Raw genomic sequence first — 24,025 nt, forward strand, 5'->3', positions numbered from 1 at the left:
CATTTGTTTATTTTTGCTTTTATTTCCAGAATTCTGGGAGGTGGATCGTAGAAGATCCTGCTGTGGTTTATGTCAGAGAGTGTTTTGCCTATGTTCTCCTCTAAGAGTTTTATAGTTTCTGGTCTTACATTTAGATCTTTAATCCATTTTGAGTTTATCTTTGTGTGCGGTGTTAGAAAGTGATCTAGCTTCATTCTTTTACAAGTGGTTGACCAGTTTTCCCAGCACCACTTGTTAAAGAGATTGTCTTTACTCCATTGTATATTCTTGCCTCCTTTGTCAAAGATAAGGTGTCCATATGTATGTGGATTTATCTCTGGGCTTTCTATTTTGTTCCATTGATCTATATGTCTGTCTTTGTGCCAATACCATACTGTCTTGATGACTGTGGCTTTGTAGTAGAGCCTGAAGTCAGGCAAATTGATTCCTCCAGTTCCATCCTTCTTTCTCAAGATTGCTTTGGCTATTCGTGGTTTTTTGTATTTCCATACAAATCTTGAAATTATTTGTTCTAGTTCTGTGAAAAATATCGCCGGTATCTTGATAGGGATTGCATTGAATTTGTAAATTGCTTTGGGTAATATACTCATTTTCACTATATTGATTCTTCCGATCCATGAGCATGGTATATTTCTCCATCTATTAGTGTCCTCTTTGATTTCTTTCATCAGTGTTTTAAAGTTTTCTGTATATAGGTCTTTAGTTTCTTTAGGTAGGTATATTCCTAAGTATTTTATTCTTTTTGTTGCAATGGTGAATGGAATTGTTTCCTTAATTTCTTCTTCTACTTTCTCATTATTAGTGTATAGGAATGCAAGGGATTTCTGTGTGTTGATTTTATATCCTGCAACTTTACTATATTCATTAATTAGCTCTAGTAATTTTCTGGTAGAGTCTTTAGTGTTTTCTATGTAGAGGATCATGTCATCTGCAAACAGTGAGAGTTTTACTTCTTCTTTTCCAATTTGGATTCCTTTTATTTCTTTTTCTGCTCTGATTGCTGTGGCTAAAACTTCCAGAACTATGTTGAATAGTAGTGGTGAAAGTGGGCACCCTTGTCTTGTTCCTGACTTAAGGGGAAATGCTTTCAATTTTTCACCATTGAGGATAATGTTTGCTGTGGGTTTGTCATATATAGCTTTTATTATATTGAGGTATGTTCCTTCTATTCCTGCTTTCTGGAGAGTTTTTATCATAAATGGATGTTGAATTTTGTCAAAGGCCTTCTCTGCATCTATTGAGATAATGATATGGCTTTTATTTTTCAATTTGTTAATGTGGTGAATTACATTGATTGATTTGCGGATGTTGAAGAATCCTTGCATCCCTGGGATAAAGCCCACTTGGTCATGGTGTACGATCTTTTTAATGTGTTGTTGGATTCTGATTGCTAGAATTTTGTTGAGGATTTTTGCATCTATGTTCATCAGTGATATTGGCCTGTAGTTTTCCTTTTTTGTAGTATCTTTGTCAGGTTTTGGTATTAGGGTGATGGTGGCCTCATAGAATGAGTTTGGAAGTTTCCCTTCCTCTGCAATTTTCTGGAAGAGTTTGAGTAGGATAGGTGTTAACTCTTCTCGAAATTTTTGGTAGAATTCAGCTGTGAAGCCGTCTGGACCTGGGCTTTTGTTTGCTGGAAGATTTCTGATTACAGTTTCAATTTCCGTGCTTGTGATGGGTCTGTTAAGATTGTCTATTTCTTCCTGGTTTAGTTTTGGAAAATTGTATTTTTCTAAGAATTTGTCCATTTCTTCCAGGTTGTCCATTTTATTGGCATATAATTGCTGATAGTAGTCTCTTATGATCCTTTGTATTTCTGTATTGTCTGTTGTGATCTCTCCATTTTCATTTCTAATTTTATTGATTTGATTTTTCTCTCTTTGCTTCTTGATGAGTCTGGCTAATGGTCTGTCAATTTTATTTATCCTTTCAAAGAACCAGCTTTTGGCTTTGTTGATTTTTGCTATGGTCTCTTTTGTTTCTTTTGCATTTATTTCTGCCCTAATTTTTAAGATTTCTTTCCTTCTGCTAACTCTGGGGTTCTCTAATTCTTCCTTTTCTAGTTGCTTTAGGTGTAGAGTTAGGTTATTTATTTGACTTTTTTCTTGTTTCTTGAGGTATGCCTGTATTGCTATGAACTTTCCTCTTAGCACTGCTTTTATAGTGTCCCACAGATTTTGGGTTGTTGTGTTTTCATTTTCATTCGTTTCTATGCATATTTTGATTTCTTTTTTGATTTCTTCTGTGATTTGTTGGTTATTCAGAAGCGTGTTGTTCAGCCTCCATATGTTGGAATTTTTAATAGGTTTCCTCCTGTAATTGAGATCTAATCTTAGTGCATTATGGTCAGAAAAGATGCTTGGAATGATTTCGATTTTTTTGAATTTATCAAGGTTATATTTATGGCCCAGGATGTGATCTATCCTGGAGAAGGTTCCATGAGCACTTGAGAAAAAGGTGAAATTCATTGTTTTGGGGTGAAATGTCCTATAGATATCAATTAGGTCTAACTGGTCTAGTGTATCATTTAAAGTTTGCGTTTCTTTGTTAATTTTCTGTTTAGTTGATCTGTCCATATGTGTGAGTGGGGTATTAAAGTCTCCCACTATTATTGTGTTGTTGTTAATTTCCCCTTTCATACTTGTTAGCTTTTGTCCTACATATTGCGGTGCTCCTATATTGGGTGCATATATATTTATAATTGTTATATCTTCTTCTTGGATTGATCCTTTGATCATTATGTAGTGGCCTTCTTTGTCTCTTTTCACAGCCTTTGTTTTAAAGTCTATTTTATCGGATATGAGTATTGCCACTCCTGCTTTCTTTTGGTCTCTATTTGCATGGAATATCTTTTTCCAACCCTTCACTTTCAGTCTGTATGTGTCCCTTGTTTTGAGGTGGGTCTCTTGTAAGCAGCATATAGAGGGTTCTTGTTTTTGTATCCATTCGGCCAGTCTTTGCCTTTTGGTTGGGGCATTCAATCCATTTACGTTTAAGGTAATTATTGATAAGTATGATCCCGTTGCCATTTGTTTTATTATTTTGGGTTCGGGTTTATACTCCCTTTTTGTGTTTCCTGTCTAGAGAATATCCTTTAGAATTTGTTGGAGAGCTGGTTTGGTGGTGCTGAATTCTCTCAGCTTTTGCTTGTCTGTAAAGCTTTTGATTTCTCCTTCGTATTTGAATGAGATCCTTGCTGGGTATAGTAACCTGGGCTGTAGGTTATTTTCTTTCATCACTTTAAGTATGTCTTGCCATTCCCTCCTGGCCTGAAGAGTTTCTATTGAGAGATCAGCTGTTATCCTTATGGGAATCCCCTTGTGTGTTATTTGTTGTTTTTCCCTTGCTGCTTTTAATAGTTGTTCTTTGTGTTTGATCTTTGTTAATTTGATTAATATGTGTCTTGGGGTGTTTCGCCTTGGGTTTATCCTATTTGGGACTCTCTGGGTTTCTTGGACTTGGGTGATTATTTCCTTCCCCATTTTAGGGAAGTTTTCAACTATTATCTCCTCAAGGATTTTCTCATGGTCTTTCTTTTTGTCTTCTTCTTCTGGGACTCCTATAATTCGAATGTTGGAGCGTTTCATATTGTCCTGGAGGTCTCTGAGATTGTCCTCATTTCTTTTAATTCGTTTTTCTTTTTTCCTCTCTGATTCATTCATTTCTACCATTCTGTCTTCTATTTCACTAATCCTATCTTCTGCCTCCGTTATTCTATTATTTGTTGCCTCCAGAGTGTTTCTGATCTCATTTATTGCATTATTCATTGTATATTGACCCTTTTTTATTTCTTCTAGGTCCTTATTGAACCTTTCTTGCATCTTCTCAATCCTTGTCTCTAGGGTATTTATCTGTGATTCCATTTTGACTTCAAGATTTTGGATCATTTTCACTATCAATATTCGGAATTCTTTCTCAGGTAGATTCCCTATCTCTTCCTCTTTTGTCTGGTTTGGTGGGCATTTCTCCTGCTCCTTTACCTGTTGGGTATTCCTCTGTCTCTTCATCTTGGTTATATTGCTGCGTTTGGAATGGCCTTTTTATATTCTGGTAATTTGTGGAGTTCTCTTTATTGTGGAGCTTCCTCACTGTGGGTGGGGTTGTATCAGTGGCTTGTCCAGGTTTCCTGGTTAGGGAAGCTTGTGTTGGAAGTCTGGTGGGTGGAGCTGGGTTTCTTCTCTCTGGAGTGCAGTGGAGTGACCAGTAATGGGTTATGAGACGTCTAAAGTTTTGGAGTAACTTGGAACTGCCTGTATATTGAAGCTCAGGGGTGTGTTCCTGTGTTGCTGGAGAATTTGTGTGATATGTCTTGCTCTGGAACTTGTTGGCCCTTGGGTGGAGCTTTGTTTCAGTGTAGGTTTGGAGGCATTTGATGAGCTCCTATTGCTTAATGTTCCCTGAATTCAGGAGTTCTCTGATGTTCTCAAGCTTTGGACTTAAGCCTCCTGCTTCTGGTTTTCGGTTTTATTTTTACAGTGGTCTCTAGACTTCTCCATCTATACAGCACCAATGATATAGTATCTAGGCTAAAGATGAAAGGTTTCTCCACATTGAGGGGCACCCAGAGAGGTTCACTGGTTTTGAAGACACTGATCTGCTTTTCTGGTTGCCTGATGTCCTCTGCCTGCCTTCAGAGGTTGTTTTGTGGAGTTTGCTCCGCGTTGAAATGATCTTTTGAGGAATTTGTGAGGGAGAAAGTGGTCTTCCCTTCCTATTCCTCCGCCATCTTAGGACCGCCCCCCCCAACTAATTTTTAAAAAGGAGCTGTGGTCTGTGTGAGATGATCACTAACTCCCTCAATTCCTCCCATCTAACTCCTTACATTGTTTTAGAGCAATAATCTTCAAGTGGGATCTTGCACCATGTAAATCAGATTCAGCTGGTTTGTTTATTAAAAAGGCATTCTTGGGTTCTAATATGCCTGACACGGCACTTACTTGCCTGTAATTTTGACAAAAACTTCAAATAATATGTGAAATAAAGCTTTCTCTAAGTCCTACTTCTTCCACTCAACTACCCTACCCAAATTTGCTCTTAGGTGGCTGTCAATCAATCTTTGCAGAGGTGTGAAAATTAATCACAATGTTCACAGACACTGTCAATACTTAAAAGAGTATTTCTCCCACAAAGGTATTTGCATTTTTGAAGTGGTCTCCAAGAAGGTAAAATATATTTCTTGATGAGAGGGAAACTATAGTGTTAAAAGAAGTTAGTTTGTCAATGTGTGATATGCAAATGTTCAAATAATGAGACTATAATAATAATTATAACCAAGAATTATGGAACATGATTTACTATGTGTCAAATCCATTATAAGCATTATTGCTAATTATTCTTATAAATCATAGGAGAAGAAATATCCCATTTTCATTGAAGAAAAACCTGAGGGTCAAAGTGGTAAAATACTTTGCTCCAAGACCATACATTTGGCAGATGTCTAATCAGACTTTAAATTTTATGTTGTTTTGGCCATATAGTTCAACCACTTCCCATTTAGACTATAACTACTTTCTGATTCTCTCCAAGCCAGGCTTCAGCAATATGTGAACCGTGAACTTCCAGATGTTCAAGCTGGTTTTAGAAAAGGCAGAGGAACAAGAGATCAAATTGCCAACATCCAATGGATCATCGAAAAAGCAAGAGAGTTCCAGAAAAACATCTATTTCTTCTTTATTGACTATGCCAAAGCCTTTGACTGTGTGTATCACAATAAACTGTGGAAAATTCTGAAAGAGATGGGAACACCAGACCACCTGACCTGCCTCTTGAGAAACCTATATGCAGGTCAGGAAGCAACAGAACTGGACATGGAACAACAGACTGGTTCCAAATAGGAAAAGGAGGACGTCAAGGCTGTATATTGTCACCCTGCTTATTTAACTTCTATGCAGAGTACATCATGAGAAATACTGGGCTGGAAGAAGCACAAGCTGGACTCAAGATTGCTGGGAGAAATATCAATCACCTCAGATATGCAGATGACACCACCCTTATGGCAGAAAGTGAAGAGGAACTAAAAAGCCTTTTGATGAAAGTGAAAGAGGAGAGTGCAAAAGTTGGCTTAAAGCTCAAAATTCAAAAAACGAAGATCATGGCATCTGGTCCCATCACTTCATGGCAAATAGATGGGAAAACAGTGGAAACAGTGTCAGACTTTATTATTTTGGGCTCCAAAATCACTGCAGATGGTGATTGCAGCCATGAAATTAAAAGACACTTATTCCTTGGAAGAAAAGTTATGACCAACCTAGATAGCATTTTGAAAAGCAGAGACATTACTTTACCAACAAAGGTCCATCTAGTCAAGGCTATGGTTTTACCAGTAGTCATGTATGGATGTGAGAGTTGGACTCTGAAGAAAGCTGAATGCTGAAGAATTGATGCTTTTGAACTTTGGTGTTGGAGAAGACTCTTGAGAGTCCCTTGGACTGCAAGGAGATCCAACCAGTCCATTCTGAAGGAGATCAGCCCTGGGATTTCTTTGGAAGGACTGATGTTGAAGCTGAAACTCCAGTACTTTGGCCACCTGATGTGAAGAGTTGACTCATTGGAAAAGACTCTGATGCTGGGAGGGATTGGGGGCAGGAGGAGAAGGAGACGACAGAGGATGAGATGGCTGGATGGCATCACCGACTCGATGGATGTGAGTCTGAGTGAACTCCGGGAGTTGGTGATGGACAGGGAGGCCTGGCATGCTGCAATTCATGGGGTCACAAAGAGTTGGATATGACTGAGTAACTGAACTGAACTGAACTTTCTGGAAAAAAAAAAATAGCCTTTCAATGACAAAGTACACATTAGACATCATCCTTAGAGAATTACTGTGACATCCATTTGGCTAAAGTAGCTGAGAACCATAATTATTTTTATGAAAGATTAAAGCATCTTACATGTTTCTAGACATTTCTTTAATAATGTTTAGCACTGCTGGGTTAAAAATGTGTCATTTTCATTATGGCCCTGAGACTATTTCTGCATCCAACTCTTTATTTCTGCTACCTTGGTTTCATTTCTATCATCTTTCAAAGAGCTGCCTGTCTGAAAATATGTTTAGGTTATTTGAATTACTATGAATTAACTCCAAAGAATGGGAAAGACTGGAGATCTCTTCAAGAAAATTAGAGATACCAGGGAACAATTTTATGCAAAGATGGGCTCAATAAAGGACAGAAATAGTACAGACCTAAGAGAAACAGAAGATATTAAGAAGAGGTGGCAAGAAAACACCAAAGAACTATGCAAAAAAGATCTTCACAACCCAGATAATCATGACGGTGTGATCACTCACTTAGAGCCAGATATCCTGGAATGTGAAGTCAAGTGGGCCTTAGGAAGCATCACTACAAACAAAGCTAGTGTGTTGAGGTCCTTTAATGGACCGGAACCTGGTGGTCCTGAGTCAAACGATAAGAAAGTAAGTAAGTAAGATAAGAAAGTAAACAAGAGCTCCCTGCATGGAGCTTGCTCTGTCCACAAAGGCCTCAGGCGCCCTCTCAATGGGGTGAAGGCGCAGAGCACCTTCTCAAGAGGGTCTTAGAAGCCCGGGCAGGAAAGTGAACTCAGAGAGCCTCTGCACTCCAGGGGATCAGCCTGAAAAAGAGAGAGAGAGCGAAAGCAAGACACGGGGACCAAAGCTCTGATGGAGCAGAGATGTTTTATTCAACATTGTGTAGGTATTTATACTGTCTTACAAGATAGCTGTTTTTAGCAAAGATAAAATCAAAACAAGGAAACATGAGGTCATCCATATGAAAGAGAGAGGGTTGTAAATAATCACTTTTACCATATGGTTCATAAAAAGGAAGAGGGTACTTATCACCGTATAGGAAAACTAACGAAGGAAATGTTTGGATTCCTCAGCCCCTGGGAGAGGCTTGCCTCTCCTCTTAGTTACTGAATATTTAGGAATTAATAAGGAACAGAGAATTTTTGACAGATCCAAAACAGCACACAAGAAGCCTCCTGTTAAATGCTTCCTGACAATAGTGGAGGTGATGGAATTCCATTTGAGCTATTTCAAATCCTGAAAGGTGATGCTGTGAAAGTGCTGCACTCAATATGTCAGCAAATTTGGAAAACTCAGCAGTGGCCACAGAACTGGAAAAGGTCAGTTTTCATTCCAATCCCAAAGAAGGGCAATGCCAAAGAATCCTCAAACTACTACACAATTGCACTCATCTCACATGCTAGTAAAGTATGCTCAAAATTCTCCAAGCCAGGCTTCAACAATACGTGAACCATGAACTTCCATATGTTCAAGCTGGTTTTAGAAAAGGCAGAGGAACCAGAGATCAAATTGCCAACATCCACTGGATCATGGAAAAAGCAAGAGAGTTCCAGAAAAACATCTATTTCTGCTTCATTGACTATGCCAAAGCCTTTGACTGTGTGGATCACTGTAAACTGTGGAAAATTCTGAAAGAGATGGGAATACCAGACCACCTGACCTGCCTCTTGAGAAATCTGTATGCTAGGTCAGGAAGCAACAGCTAGAACTGGACATGGAACAACAGACTGGTTCCAAATAGGAAATGAGTACGTCAAGGCTGTATATTGTCACCCTGCTTATGTAACTTATATGCAGAGTACATCATGAGAAACGCTGGACTGGAAGAAGCACAAGCTGGAATCAGGATTGCCAGGAGAAATATCAATAACCTCAGATATGCAGATGACACCACCCTTCTGGCAGAAAGTGAAGAAGAACTAAAAAGCCTCTTGGTGAAAGTGAAAGAGGAGAATGAAAAAGTTGGCTTAAAGCTCAACATTCAGAAAATTAAGATCATGGCCTCTGGTCTCACCCTTCATGGGAAATAGATGGGGAAACAGTGGAAACAGTGTCAGACTTTATTATTTTGGGCTCCAAAATCACTGCAGATGGTGAGTGCAGCCATGAAATTAAAAGATGCTTACTCCTTGGAAGAAAAGTTATGAGCAACCTAGATAGCATATTCAAAAGCAGAGACCTTACTTTGCCAACAAAGGTCCATCTAGTCAAGGCTATGGTTTTTCCAATAGTCATATATGGATGTGAGAGTTGGACTATAAGGAAAGCTGCTGCTGCTGCCACTGCTGCTGCTAAGTCGCTTCAGTCGTGTCCGACTCTGTGCGACTGAAGAATTAGTGCTTTTGAACTGTGGTATTGGAGAAGACTCTTGAGAGTCCCTTGGACTGCAAGGAGGTCCAACCAGTCCATCCCAAAGGAGATCAGTCCTGGATGTTCGTTGGAAGGACTGATGTTGAAGCTGAAACTCCAATACTTTGGCCACCTGATGCAAAGAACTGACTCATTGGAAAAGACCCTCATGTTGGGAAAGATTGAAGGTAGGAGGAGAAGGGGACGACAGAGGATGAGACGGTTGGATGACATCACTAACTCAATGGAAATGAGTTTGAGTAAACTCCTGGAGTTGTTGATGGACAGGGAATCCTGGTGTGCTACAGTCCCTGGGGTCGCAAAGAGTCGGACACAACTGAGTGACTGAACTGAACTCCAAAGAAAGCTTATAGAGTTTCAGATATCTGTAAGAAATGTGAAGATTTATTTGTTTAATTTTAACTTAAAATTTATTAGAAATGATTTTCCAGGGTTTATCATCTTACTCTGTTGGTTTGACATCTAGTTGAAAGTAGTTACCCCTCTGATTCTCAAAGAACACCATCTCTTTCCTATGCTCATCTCTAAGATATTTTTGGAGAAGACCATCTATGTGCTAAATCTAAATGCATCTGTACACCTACTTTAGTTTCAGTTTGTTTTGTATTTCTCCAGCAAGGGCAGAAGTCTAAAACTCAGACTGATTAGAAGTGATTTGATACCCGAGGTAGCAATTTGATTAAACTGAATATTACTTGTACTCAAACATGACTCAAAGGATTTAGAATCCTTTTGAACTGGCAGGTATTCTTTAAGCAGCCACGTGGAGAGAAGCCGTCCCTCTGCACTGAGTAAGGAAATCAATGGAGAATATACGAGAGCATGATGATCCTCTCTTCCTTGGTGCACTGATGGCATTTGCTGCTTGTCCTGGGATGCGTTTCTCATCACTCTCCTGTCCTCTGTAGCATCGGGGAAGAGCGGGTGTTAAGCATTTTCCCGGCACCCTGGCAGTCACTCAGGCTGTGCTTGGTCAATAGTAAGCACAGAAAGGACCCTGTGGGAGGTGAAGAGAGAAAAGAACCTAGTTATTTTTATTCCTTCTTCTTTGCTTTGGGCAGGTTTTTGGGGGGTGACTTCATTTTATGGAGTACCAAATCATTAGCTCCTACCAGACATATCTGCTATGATTCCACTTTTCATAAAGCGATGCTGACCTGTGGGTTCAGAGAACACCATCTCCTCTCTTTGTCTCTCCAGCCTAGGAATGGAAATGGTTCCTAACATCAGAATCTCTTGGGTTACCTGACTGTCTCTTGTTGGATATACTTGTAGAACCACCACTTGTATAACCACGTCCCTGAGTGTAAATATCTGAACTTGGTTTTGTTTTTCTGGTTAAACTTTAACCTCTACACCTCTATGTACATAACATTCATCATTAGCACTAGTAACGTGTTTAGGGTTATTTTAGTGCCTTGTGATGACAGCCTAGAGGAGTACTGGGAAAACTGCAACAAATCTAACTATTGTCATGATATTGAACTGTAATTAATTATTGAGGATTTGCTATCATGTATTTTTGAGCGAATAGAAGAAAATATATGTTGCTGAAAGGATTTTTAAAATTTCCATCTTAACCACATGGTAACCTTTTCTATTGCTACTTAAAGGAACTCTCTTAGAAGAAAATAAATTACCAGTTTTAGAGGGGTTTTTTTGGTATGTTTTTCATAGTGCTCAAGGTTATTAAATCATTTAGTAAAAATATTCCATCCCTGGGACATTCCACATTGTAGTTTCCCATGAAAATCTCCTAAATTTCGAAGGCAGCACAAATATAGACACCCATCAAATAGCATCATATTTTCATAGCATCAAATTTCTAAACAGATTTGAACCAGTACATAAAAGCCTCATCTATATTGAAAAAATTAATGTGTGGTATATTTTGTGTATTTGTACCAAGGGCCAAAGATAGTCAAAATTACTTTTACCTCATGACAGTTTGAATATAAGAAAACTAATCAGAGACTTCATAGTTTGGCTGGACACTCCCCTCGCATTCAGCCAGGGGTGCTGCTTGAGGGGAACCACTTCTAGCTCTGGTCCCTAACTGTTCAACAGACAAAGCTAGTCTTCTTTAGACTCTGTTCCTTTTATTCCTGTTTGCACAAGTGAGTGATACTTATAGCTTTCAATTTATATAGGTAAGGTCATATGTCTGAGTTCTGGCCAATGGAATGTGGGAAAAAGTGATGGATATACCTTTCAAGTACTGATTCCTAGAAACTTGCTAATATATTTTTCACTTGTGCTTGGTTTTCTTTCACTTTGCCCAAAGCAATTGATATAATTAAAGAATATAAGATTCTTAAAGGTGGTAAGCTATAAGATGAATGTGTGGGGCAAAATGGCCCATGTTCCCCAAAGGCTGATATGTATTGGACTGTGATGTGAAATCACTGCAGATATTAACTGTAGCCATGAAATTAAAGACGCTTGTTCCTTGGAAGAAAAGCAATGATCAACCTAGATAGCATATGAAAAATCAGAGACGTTACTTTGCCAACAAAGGTCTGCCTAGTCAAAGCTATGGTTTCCTAGTAGTCATGTATGGATGTGAGAGTTGGACTATAAAGAAAGCTGAGCGCCAAAGAATTGATGCTTTAGAACTGTGGTGTTGAAGCTCTTGAGAGATCCTTGGACTGTAAGGAGATCCAACCAGTCCATCCTAAAGGAATCAGTCCTGAATATTCATTGGAAGGACTGATGCTGAAGCTGAAGCTCCAGTACTTTGGCCACCTGATGAGAACTGACTCATTTGAAAAGACCCTGATGCTGGGAAAGATTGAAGGCAGGAGGAGAAGGGGACAACAGAGAGTGTGTTGGTTGGATGGCATCATTGACTCAATGGACGCGAGTCTGAGCAAGCTCTGGGAGTTGGTGATGGACAGGGAAGCCTGGTGTGCTGCAGTCTATGAGGTCGCAAAGAATCAAACACAACTGAGCGACTGAACTGTGTGATATGTGGGAAGATTTGCTTTTCTGTGTAAAGTCACTGAAATTTCAAGGTTAGAGTAACAAGTGTTTACCTTGATTAGTACACAGATATATTAAGCACTGACAGAACAAAATTTCAGAAATATAATATTGATCTGGCACCTAAATCCCTCAATTTGGGCTCTTTTGCTCCCTCATTCATCCTTTCCTCTCCTTTTCTTTCTTCTAATGTCCATATGTTCATTTTAAAATGGAAAAATGGGCTCAGTTGAAATATAAATTAACTAAGGCATGCTGCCAAAGTCTTGTCTTGTGGTGTGCCTTGAGGATTTAACTTGCATTTTATTTTTCATAGCTATAGCAAGAAATCTTTTTGTTAGTCTTTTGAGGGGTGAAGCATTGGGAGCAAATAACAGGGACTTGATCCATCTCCTTGCCAAGCTGGACATAAGACTTTCTTTGTGTTTATAGCAATTAGGCCTTTTTAAATGTACCATCAATCTCTTCTTGAAGGGATAATCTGCTCTTTTGCAAGAGGAAAGGCATGAAGGAGCTCGTTTCGTGAGGATCTTAAAATAATCAAGGACTGGCAGGACATTGAGGACAGAATATGAAAAAGAAATAGGTTTGGGATATTTAATGATATTCTAAGATCAGGGCAAATGGACTAAATGAAGTATGCAGGAAGGTCCCCTTATAAATGCTTGGGACCAGTAGCTGGACTAGAGGACCTATCTCATACTTATTCCTGTGCTTCCCTAATAGGTAACAAATGATCATGTAAGGATTTACACCTCATGTCTTAAGTCTACTACATACCAAATGGAGCAATGGAAGAGCAAAAGACCCAGCATTTTGAGAGTTTGAGTGATCTATGCCAGTTATTCATGAAACTAGGTGAGAAGACAGTGGATTCCTTATTGCTTGACAATTTTGTGAAACTGTCCTAGGCATGGATGTGTGATATCTTTACTGGGGTCCACTCTTCAGTATTTTCAGTTTATATGTCTTTGAAAAGCTTATCCCAAATAAATTGGAGAGCTCAGGTCTCTAATAATGCAGTTCAAGTTTGTATTAAATACTCTGTTCTGTTCAGTTCAGTTCATTTCAGTCACTCAGTTGTGTCCAACTCCTGTGACCCCATGAACCACAGCACACCAGGCCTCCCTGTCCATCACCAACTCCCGGAGTCCACCCAAACACATGTCCATTGAGTTGGTGATGCCATCCAGCCATCTCATCCTCTATTGTCCCCTTCTCCTCCTGCCCTCAATCTTTCCTAGAATCAGGGTCTTTTCAAATGAGTCAGCTCTTTGCATGAGGTGGCTAAAATATTGGAGTTTCAGCTTCAGCATCAGTCCTTCCAATGAACACCCAGGACTGATCTCCTTTAGGATGGACTGGTTGGATCTCCTTGCAGTCCAGGGGACTCCCAAGAGTCTTCTCCAACACCACAGTTCAAAAGCATCAATTCTTCGCTGCTCAGCTTTCTTTACAGTCCAACTCTCATATCCATACATGACTACTGGAAAAACCATAGCCTTGACTAGATGGACTTTTGTTGACAAAGTAATGTCTCTGCTTTTGAATATGCTATCTAGGTTGGTCATAACTTTCCTTCCAAGGAGTAAGCATCTTTTAATTTCTTGGCTGCAGTCACCATCTGCAGTAATTTTGTAGCCCCCCAAAATAAAGTCAGCCACTGTTTCCCCATCTATTTCCCATGAAGTGATGGGACCAGATGTCATGATCTTAGTTTTCTGAATGTTGAGCTTTAAGCCAACTTTTTTACTCTCCTCTTTCACTTTCATCAAGAGGCTCTTTAGTTCTCCTTCACTTTCTGCCATAAGGGTGGTGTCACCTGCATATCTGAGGTTATTAATATTTCTCTCAGCAATGTTGATTCCAGCTTGTGCTTCCTCCAGCCCAGTGTTTCTCATGATGTACTCTGCATAGAAGTTAAATAAGCAGGGTGACAATGTATAGTCTTGACATACTCCTTTTCCTATTTGGAATCAGTCTGTTGTTCCATGTCCAGTTCTAACTGTTGCTTCCTGACCTGCATACAGGTTTCTCAAGAGGCAGGTCTGGTATTCCTACCTCTTGAAGAATTTTCCACAGTTTTTTGGTCCACACAGTCAAAGATTTTAGCATAGTCAATAAAGCAGAAATAGATGTTTTTCTGGAACTCTCTTGCTTTTTCAATGACCCAGTGGATGTTGGCAATTTGATACTCTACAGTGAGCATAAGCTTTCCTTCTCTTGCGTGTGGTTCCTTCTCCTAGCTCATGCTGACTTCAGAATGCTGTCCTGACATAGCAGAAAGTACACCATTGTTGAAGTAAAAAAGAAAAAAAAAAAACCTTCTGTTTGGCTACTGGAAAATCTATTTGTCTTCTTTTGATTTATTTCCTCTCTGGGCTACATGTATTATGGAAGTGTGACCAGGATGAAATGAAATAACATATATGAATGCACCTAGCATGTTGCCTGGCACATGGCAGGCACTCAGTAAATACTATAGATACTGTGCAGGGGTATCTTCTAAAAATAAACGGACCTTGGTGTTTCTATATCCAGGAAGCCCTGCAGAGAACATCTGTAGTTCCTGATACAGGTGTAGCCCTGCTATTTTTCTCATATCTTTGCAAGCATTTAACATTCTTCTCTTCACAGCTCCTGTAGGCCTGAAAGCTCCAATGGTCAGGGCAGAATGTAGACTACAGGAAGAAAGCCTTTCGTGTTCTCTGGTATTACCTGCTCTCTACCACTTCAAATCGTATCTGGAAACCAGCCTCTAAATGGCAATGATTTGATTTTCTCAACTCTGATCCAGGAACTGTCACTGTCTCCTAGAATCTTTACAATAACCTCAAGAAAAAGGTGCCTGATCTTGTTTTCTGTTGGTCTCAGCCCATCAGTGATGATGCTGTGCCTAGGAATGCCTGGTGACACTCACCTGGTCCCATACCACTTGTGGTAGTCCTCACAGAGGTTTCCCTGCCTGGACCAGAGTCAGTGTTATGGCTCAACTGGGCCTTGTGGTTCTTATTATGATTCCAAGATGCACCTCAGAGAAAAGCTATCTGGGAACTTTGAAAAAAGAAGATTTATTATTCGCAGTTCTTGGATGGTATACGGCATGCTCAGAGCCACCCAAGGAGGTTCTGGGTAGAGACATAATGTGGACCTGGGTTCTCCCTTTACTGGGATTGAGGGTGGGATGCCTAAGGTTTTATAGGTTTATTCTTTATTTGGTGAATTTAAAACCTAAAGGTAGGAATTTGGGCCTGGAAAGGGAAAAGCAGGGTTACTCAAGAGGTCAGGAATCTAGGTTGCCTGGGGCTTTCTAAAAGGGGACCTTCCTGGGTGGAGTGACCTGGCTATTTATTTAAATGTGTAGCTAGTGGTATGTTTATTCAAGATAGGTATCTTTGAAATGGATGCATTGACAATCAGAAACTAGATGTTAGGCACTTACATTTCATTCAAAAAAGCTTACTGCCAAGCATTTACACTCTGGATCTTCTCTTGATGCATGAAGAATCTGAGTAACTTGATGCATAACTTGTAGCAAGTTAGGACTTCATCTTGAACTTAAAATCGAGATTTCTTTAATCATATGACATATATCTGATGAAAATATATGATATATGTCATTTTCCAAATTACTTTCCTCAGTTCCAGAAAAGGCAAGCAGAAAGAGGTAAACTTCCTTTCTTCCTTTCTATTTCCTTTCTCTTCCCCCCACCTCCTTTCCTTTCCTTTTCAGTCTTTATGTCATTAGAAAAAAACAAACAAACAAAAAAAGCCCAGAACATTATCTTTGTGTCTCTGGACTATATGCAACTCTCTGATATACCCTGAAGATGGTGCTCATTTTCCTTGTTGTTGTTGTTCAGTTGCTAAGTCACGTCCAACTCTTTGCAACCCCATGGACTGCAGCACGCCTGGCTTCTCTGTGCTTCACTATCTCCTGGAGTCTGCTCAAGTTCATTTCCTTATCCTGGTCTAAAAACTCACTCTCAGAGCCATTCACTAGCACTGGGCTTCACAGTTCCCCTGAGTCCACAGAGAATGACCTTTTGTCATAGTTACCCTTATTCAAAAACACTGCAAGTATTTCCCCTTAGACAGTGAATTATGACCAAGGAATAAATAATAATGTTTCAATCATCCAACTAACAGTTAAGCTGAAGGTAAGCAGGCTATCAATTTTTCAAAACTTTGGTCTTATGACTCACAGGCCAATGCAGTTTTTGAACACAAGGCTGTTGCTATCAGGTGAAAAGATACAAAGGTACATAATTTGAAAATTTTGTTCATGAGGACAGCATGTATATAATAATACAAAGTTCTGTGTAAGGAATTGTCAGAGGAGAGGAGTGAATAGTAAGAGAGAGAGCTAGGTGTGACGAGGTGATGGAGAAGGCTTCCTGGAGGAAGGGAACTTTGCCAGGCAATTAGCATAAGAAAGCTTAAGGAGGATTGATCTAGATCTAGGAGAAAAGCATATACAAAAGCACAAAGGAAAAATACGTGCAAGCGATGCTATAGAGTGGTAAAGAATCCACCTGCCAGTACAGCAACTGCAAGAGACACTGGTTCAATATCTGGTTTGGGAAGATCCCTGGAGAAGAAAATGGCAACCCACTCCAGTATTCTTGCCTGGGAAATCCCATGGACAGAGGAGCCTGGAGGGCTACAGTTCATGGGGTTGCAAAGAATCAGACAAGACTGAGAACAGTACACAACACAAAGTGAGAATCAGTTTGGGCAGAAAGGAGAAATACATTCTTAAGTTTGGTCAGAAATGTGTACAATGCAGAATGCTAAAAAATACGATAGGACCATTGGACTTCACCCAGGTGTCACTGAGAAAACTCTAGGGATTTGAAGTAAGGGACTGCAATGAAAGGGTTGTTTAAGAAAGACTACAGGGTCAAAGGAAATGGATACTCGAGGCAGAAAAATTTGTTAGGGATTCAGTTTTCTAGAAGGAGATGCTGATTATCTGACAAAGCAAAAGGAATGGAAGAGGTTAAGAGACAAACAACAGAAGAGGTTAAGAGACAAACAACAGAACCCTCCAGCACAGTAGGACCAAACACAGTAGGAAGAAACGTCACTTGGAGTTAGTGGCTGAAGAATTACAGCTGTGGATCTCAAACCTGAGTGTGCAGCAGAGTCTTCTGCAGGGCTTGCTAAAACGCAGATTTCTGGGTCCCCATGCAGAGAATCGTGGGGGCCAAGGAGTCTTCACGATTCCAGAGAAGGGAAAGTTATGTGTCCAACACTTAATGTCAAGCACCACATCGTGCAGATTGCATTTCCTGTAATTAGAGGAGACATGTAGTCAAGTCAGGGGACACTGTATTCATACTCAGTAAATCTCACGTGTCGTTTGAACATATAATACCATAAGCATATTTCTTGTCCCAAGCACTGACTGCCGCACCCACACTCACTTTCTGAGGTCAGAACAGCGATTTAACAATCTCATTGCCCAGTGGTGATATACTATGTATTTTCCAAAATTAACCAAAATGAGAACCCCTGGGGTACATAACTCAGCTCTCTCCTTCCAACACGTGCATGGCTTCCTTCCTCTCCCATTATGCTCTTTGCACCCGTAGTCATGCAAATGGCCAAAGTGAATAGCTGCCTTCTGTGAACCAGATGGTCACATGTGGGAACAGAGATGGGATGGAGACAATAGAAGTAATAGCCTATAAAGTAGGTTAGCACTACTGAAATTCTACTTTCTTCTATTAATACCAAGTGAAAGGTTAATTATTTCCATCCATGTTCACTTAATGGAGAGAATTAATCTCAAAGGCACAGCAAGAAATTTTCAGCAAAATTTTGTGACTGCTTATTCCAATATAGGGCAGAAGCATGATTGAGTGTGTGCTGGAAAGCATGATGGAAAGAGTGAAGAGGCTTATGGAACACTCTGCTTGAGATGTAAGGCTACACTTGTAGGTGTTTGGGAGGAGAGTAAAGAAAGACTATGCTCCCATCTTCTTTTGCAGTGTTGAATCCCGATGGAACAAAAGACAGTCATTTGGTGACTGGATGCTGTTCTTTTCTGAAATAGAAACTACTTGAAATTAAGATATAAACTTCTTTCCTCTGTGCGTGACATGAATCATGTTTACCATTGCTTATTTAAAGATGCTGTGTACACTCATTTTGTAGACATAGTAATATTTACAATCTTCCTAAATTTTGCATACTCATGTTTTTACTTTCCTAAGTCCTTCCTCATAGCACATTATACGTATATAACATCTTCATTTATAAGATTACATTTAATCACATTTCAGTATCTATGAAGAGTGAGACATCTTTTCCTTGTGCTGGGCACTTCTGTTTTGCAACTTACAGACTTACTTGCTAAAGGACTACAGAGTTCATAGTGTATGTGTTAGTTGCTCAGTCGTGTCTGACTCTTTCTGACCCCATGAACTGTAGCCCACCAGGCTCTCTGTCCGTGCATTTCTCCAGGCAAGAATACTGGAGTGGGTTGCCATTCCCTTCTCTATGAAATCTTCCCTACCCAGGGGTTGAACCCAAGTCTCCTGCATTGCAGGCAGACGCTTTACTATCGGAGCCACTAGGGAACCCATAAATAGTAGTTAAAATTCAGATTGATGTTATTTCATCCACTCCTTCATTAATATAAAAATCAAGGTTGATCTGTTGCCTGGCCCAATATGTTTTACAGAAATATCTAGGGTCCAATTACTTTGGAAATAGTTACATAAAATAAAAAGAATAGCATATTCTGTTGTATATTAATTAGTGTTTAAAAAACAATGAGATGCAGGGAATAAAGAAGCCTATGGCAAAATAAATATTGGGCTCCATTTTTAGCAATCAAATAAAGCATTTTGGTGAAATCTACTGAATAATAAAAGAAAACTATGAAACAAATTTAAAACAACCAAGAAAATGGTAAGAAGAAAATGACTAGCCCTGATTCTATTACATAAAATATTTTAATACGTGTTTTTCTTAATATAAAAGTAAAACATGCTTATTTGTAGACAGTTTGGAAAAGAGCCAAGAACACAAAGAGTAAAATAAAAATTACCCATTATACTAAAGATAATCAATGTTAACATATTGCGGCATTTTCTCCTAGTCATTTCTTTATGTACTAAACATATATAGTTATGGATGTATACTCAAGATATTTAAAATATATTTAAATATTTAAAATAGTCCATGTTCCTTTAATAAATTATAACATTATGCATTATTCTTTTCCTCATAATATTCAAAGTTCTTTTAAAGCACTATTATTAGTCATGGGATGCCGTATGTTTAATTATTTCTCTTCAAAACTCATGTATATTAAAACCAAATTTTGGTGCCACTAATAATGGTGTGATAAAACTTTCCTATTTTTGAATTCTTACTAAGTTCTTGTACTCTGATGAGAAGGACAGAAATTTAGCTGGCAACTAATCAGAGTCAGCTTTTTAATTAATTTCATAGAGGGTAGAAGAATCAATAATTCATTCCTTCAAGTATTTTTTAATAACTACTCTTTTTTTAGCCATGGTTCTAATGGGGATACATCAATAGACAAAATGTATAAACATCCCTGTGTGTGTGTGTGTGTGTGTGTTTAGTTGTTTAGTTGTGTCTGACTCTTTGCTACCCCACAGACTGCAGCCCACCGGTCTTCTCTGTCCATGGGATTCTCCAGGCAAGAATACTGGAGTGGGTTGCCATTTATTTCTCCAGGGGATCTTCCTGACCCAGGGATCAAACCCAGGTCTCCAGCATTGCAGGCAGACTCTTTACCATCTGAACTATAGGGAAGTCCCCATAAACTTCATGTAACTTGGGTTCCAGCATTCTCATTTATTAAGACAGAGAAAACAATAGAAAAAGTGCTTTGTAAGGTTGTTTTTTTTTTTTTTTTCTGAGGGGGATGAAGTTGCATAAAATTCTGCCGTGTACATGTTGGTCTGAGGTGCCAGTGAGGTGTCCATGTAGGGATTTACTGGAGGAGCTCAAGAAAAATCTGGGCTGGAGATATTGATTTGGGCCTCGTCAGCATACAGGTGAGAGCTAACACCATGGAGGGGATCTAATCAACCAGGGGAAAATGCTGATAATTACTGATAGGGGAAGACTTACACCTAAGGAACACCGGCATTTTAAAAAGAGGATATGGAGAGAGTACAAAAGCCGGAAAGAAACCTCTTAAGACATAGAGCCATGGAGCCAAGGGGAGTATATTGCTTGAAAAAAGAAATAGATAATGATAATCCTTCTCAGAAATCAAAGCAGAGACTTGAAAATGCACCTTGCATTTTGAAAACATGAAGTTCATTACTAACAGGTTCATTACAACCCCATTCTGAGGCTCCACACTTCTTTGATCTCTTATCTCCCTCGTCCCCTTCATCCTAGCTACTCCCTTCTGTGGCCACACCTTATGATTTGTCATGACTTGTTACTGTGTCACTCCTGAAACAATAAACTCAAACAATATCCTCTGTGACTGCACACCATTTCTCCCATCTCATGCACTTAAAAGATTTCAGTCCACTAAATATTGAGCCCTTCTGTAAATTGATTCCTTTCCTTTCTATCTACTATTCTTTTCCATTCCATAGTTCAACACTCTCCCAAGAAACTTGAACAACTTAGATCCAGGAAAAGAGGAACATTTTGAAGGCGTTAGTCATGTGACAATGTCCTTACATGTGTGAATCAATGGAAATGCTAGACTCAAAAGCATGATACCACCTCTTTTTCTAAGATTTTTTTTAAACAGGTGAGAGATGAGTTCTAGCAATCTCCTTAACTGCAAAACACATCCACGGTTCCACCGTTCAGTTCAGTTCAGTCGCTCAGTCCTGTCCAACTCTTTGCGACCCCATGAATCGCAGCATGCCAGGCCTCCCTGTTCATCACCATCTCCAGGAGTTCACTCAGACTCATGTCCATCAAGTCCGTGATGCCATCCAGCCATCTCATCCTCGGTCGTCCCCTTCTCCTCCTGCCCCCAATCCCTCCCAGCATCAGAGTCTTTTCCAATGAGTCAACTCTTTTCATGAGGTGGCCAAAGTACTGGAGTTTCAGCTTCAGCATCATTTCTTCCAAAGAAATCCCAAGGTTGATCTCCTTCAGAATGGACTGGTTGGATCTCCTTGCAGTCCAAGGGACTCTCAAGAGTCTTCTCCAACACCACAGTTCAAAAGCATCAATTCTTCGGCGCTTAGCCTTCTTCACAGTCCAACTCTCACATCCATACATGACCACAGGAAAAACCATAGCCTTGACTAGATGGACCTTAGTCGGCAAAATAATGTCTCTGCTTTTGAATATGCTATCTAGGTTGGTCATAACTTTTCTTCCAAGGAGTAATCATCTTTTAATTTCATGGCTTCAGTCACCATCTGCAGTGATTTTGGAGTCCCCCAAAATAAAGTCTGACCCTGTTTCCACTGTTTCCCCATCTATTTCCCATGAAGTGATGGGACTGGATGCCATAATTTTCGTTTTCTGAACGTTGAGCTTTAAGCCAACTTTTTTGCTCTCCTCTTTCACTCTCATCAGAAGATGTAACTACATTTCCAAATTAATTGAACTAAAATTTTAATTAAAAGCCCTCCAGCCTCTTGTAATACCCATTTTAAAAACTTCCACCCATCTGCCTAAAATTGCCGCTTATAAGTCCATTTAGAAATCTCCTAGAGAGAAGATTTGAAAGCATGGAAGCCAGAGTGGTTGGGATAGTTTGAATTCCACTCAAACCTTGAGAAAAGGATTTAAGTGCAAGTGGTTTTTTGGGCTGTGATACCAGGAAATAACAACTGAGGGAAAAGGGGGTGAGACAGAAAAAGGAAAGCAGCCAGTAAAGGATGTGTTATTATATCAGTGAGCCCATTGGGTAATTGGGACTTGATTCTACTAAGAAACTTAGGGATTCAGTGTAAACCCTGTGACTCAGAGTGGTGCCCCTCTCCCCTTGCCCCCAGGAAGAAGCTGGAGTATTGCGTGTGATCATAAAAATCCTCAGGTAGCATTGCCCCCGGGTGGTAGCGTGCAGGGAAGGGAAAGAAGAGGAGAGACAGCAAAGCCCCAAGAAGGATGTTAGACATCACACATCACAGTGAGAAGTCAGTCTCTGCTCCAGCCCATCCAGAGATGCCCTAATATGTCCAGCATTTTTATCTCCAAGGTATAGGCTTCTGTACAATTGTCTGGGCTTCTATTTGGGAAAAGTACTTTGTTTTAAAACTATTTGAATTTGAAGAGTTTTAGACTAATGATGTTGTTCCCATTTATGTTAATCAGTAGATCCCCTTTCTGCTGAACTTCATTCAAATAAACTAGTACAGAGACTTCTAGTTTTACCTAACAGTATAACCCCATAGAAAGAGATGGCTGCACACAAGCAGATGGTTGAATAAGATCGAACATGAGTGTTTGATAATCAACATAAGCTAGCTTTATTCCAGCATAGAAATTAATTCCCAAATCTCAATGACTTCACACACTGAAGGGTTATTTTTCAATCACAACCTGTCCATTATGGCATCACAAGTTTCTCTGCTCAACATATTCAAGGCCCCAGGATGAAAAGAGGGTCTATAATCTTATGTAGCTGCACCTTGTTCAGGAGGCAGCTTCTTTTGTCATAGTAGGAAGGAAAGAGACTATGAAGAATCACACATGAGTTTCCTTTGTCTCAGCTCAGAGGTAATGAATCATCTCTGCTCAAGTTAGCCAGACCTTTGACATCACAGTGCTTAACTGCAAAGCACTGAGGAATGCAAGGAAGCAGAGAGAACATGTGATAATCACAATAGTTTTCACCACACCTGCCTACCAAATAGAAGATGCCTTTACGATCATCCAGGCTGGGTCTTTCCCAGCTGTACATTTTAGGATCTCTACTGCTCCCAGCATCCATTAGGAACTCCTGAAGGTGAAACAGTTGTTTCCCCCATCCTCCTATATGACCCAGAAAAGCTTTTTTTTTTTCAATATTTTCTCCATCTTGATGTTTCTCGTATGATTTTCTTTGAGGAAAGGATTCTGTAGCTTTAAAAATAGTTGGAATATGACAAAGGCAATCCAGCTTGTTTTATTTTAAAGATAAGAAAAGTCAAGCCCCAACAATACTGAGTTTCCAAAAAGATGAAACTGGTGCGTGGAAAATCTTGAACCAGAACCTTTCTCAGACACCGTACACTTTGACATTTGACATCGTGCCCTGTCGGACTCCTCATTGTTGGGAAAACCTTTTCTCTATGATGTTTGTCAGGAGTATCTGGAAAGACTTAAGCTAGAATTAATTTGAGAAAAGAACAATGGAAGGATAAATGAAAGAAGAAAAAAATCACAAGAGACCAGGAAAAAAAAAATTTTTGGCAAAGTGAAAAAGTAAAGTGAGAGAGCTAGAGAGAGGTCTGGGAGGTGTGAAGAGGCCGTGGGCCCAAATGAGAGAGCCACTCAGTCTAGACCCCAGATGTGAGGCCATGGCTCCAGTGAGTTCAGGACTGGATGCTGCAAACCCTGTTGCCAGCTGACATGGCTGAGCTGCACACCCTTGGATGGCTGACAGGATTGGCTGTGTGTCTGTTCAGTGTTTTGCTTCTTAGTATGTGACTGTTCAGTCTGCTGGCTGCTCCAAGGTTGTAGCACCAGATAATGGGAGACCTTCTTTTAATACTGAAGTCAGCCTTTGGCAAACCCCAAAGAAGGAAAGTCCTTTTAAGTGTCCAAAGGCAAGTTGATACACCTTGGACTATTAGAAGTGCCACCTTCCCAAATGGAGGTTTTTCTTACCCCAAGAACGGGAAAATGGTGGAGAGACACAGAGTAAATAAAACAAAAAGAGGCTACTGCTTGTTAGCAGTAGGAGAATAGGAAAATGTCCCTGTGCTTCTG

This window comes from Oryx dammah, unplaced genomic scaffold (assembly GCF_014754425.2).
Source record: "Oryx dammah isolate SB20612 unplaced genomic scaffold, SCBI_Odam_1.1 HiC_scaffold_11, whole genome shotgun sequence".
NCBI lineage: Eukaryota > Metazoa > Chordata > Mammalia > Artiodactyla > Bovidae > Oryx > Oryx dammah.